Genomic DNA, 1073 nt, shown 5'->3' on the forward strand with positions numbered 1-1073 from the left:
TACAACAAAGAAAAGAATTTATTGCCTTAAGGGTCTAAAGTTACTAACACCAAGGCCACTACTTATTTTTTCTACATACCAACTATTAATTAATACATATTCAAGGATACAATTCAGGGGATGTGAAAACTTGGCAACAAGCATTGGCTCATCAATGAAATCCTTTACTAGTTTATTCTGACAGTTTCTAACTCTCTGAGAGGCTCTAAGCTATTTGAATATCTTAAGCTTCCCGTGCCTCTTGAGGCTGGGAGACTGTAAACAATCGTATGCACAGCTGTAGGAGTCCCGGTAAACTTGTCAGGTGAGTTAGAGAGCCATCTGAGGGGTTTGGATTTAAACACTCCTAATTGCCCAGGAACTTTATTAATTGGAGCTGTAAGTTAACTCTTTGACAGAGAGAGCGAGATGGTGGTAGGGGATAGCCCCCAGTAAAGTCAGAGGTGAGAGCACAAAGCAATAAAGTAGGCAGACTCTGGTTTTTTGGGGGCAGATACTCGAGAATATCCAGGGGGACTCCTGAGGCTCGATCCCGCCTTTGCGTATGCCGAGCCTCCTTCCTCATGACCTTTGTCACGAGCGGAATGCCTCACCGGCTCCCGGCAACAGGGAAGGCTGGCTCGGGCTTGTGGGGAGAGGAGGCCCTGCAGGAGAGGGGGACAGCCACAAGTCTGTGGGGGCTGGTGAGGGTGGACCCACGGGGTCAGCGGAGGCCGAGTGGATGGGCAGCTGTGCGGGAGGTCCAGTACAAAAGACGCTCTGGTTCCACGTGGTGGGGGGAGGGGGATGCTCAGGACCAGTGAGTTTTGTGATGAACTTGAAATTCTGATTAGAAAATGGGGAGGGGGCGGAGTGATGAAAAGACTCAAGACTCACAGAGCCTCATGACCAATAGGTGCAGTTTTTGGTGATTTGCAAGAATACACACATGAGATACATAGGTTTGGTGCACAGGAGACAGAAGAGACAGGAAGAGAGCCAGGTCTGAGCAGCTCACTGCTGGCCCCCACCCCCGCCCCCGCTGGTCTCTGCCACTTGCAGAGCCGCAGCCTGACGGATCCCTGATCCCTGAG

At 50.6% G+C, this 1073-nt stretch overlaps 1 protein-coding gene across 3 annotated transcripts in view; it reads right to left on the bottom strand.

Annotated features, from left to right (window-relative positions):
- Positions 1–1073, bottom strand: part of LPCAT1 (lysophosphatidylcholine acyltransferase 1) — a 44024-nt gene that overhangs the window by 24474 nt on the left and 18477 nt on the right. The window lies entirely within an intron of this gene.

This window comes from Bison bison, unplaced genomic scaffold (genome assembly GCF_000754665.1).
Source record: "Bison bison bison isolate TAMUID 2011002044 unplaced genomic scaffold, Bison_UMD1.0 scf7180017864377, whole genome shotgun sequence".
NCBI classification, from domain to species: domain Eukaryota; kingdom Metazoa; phylum Chordata; class Mammalia; order Artiodactyla; family Bovidae; genus Bison; species Bison bison.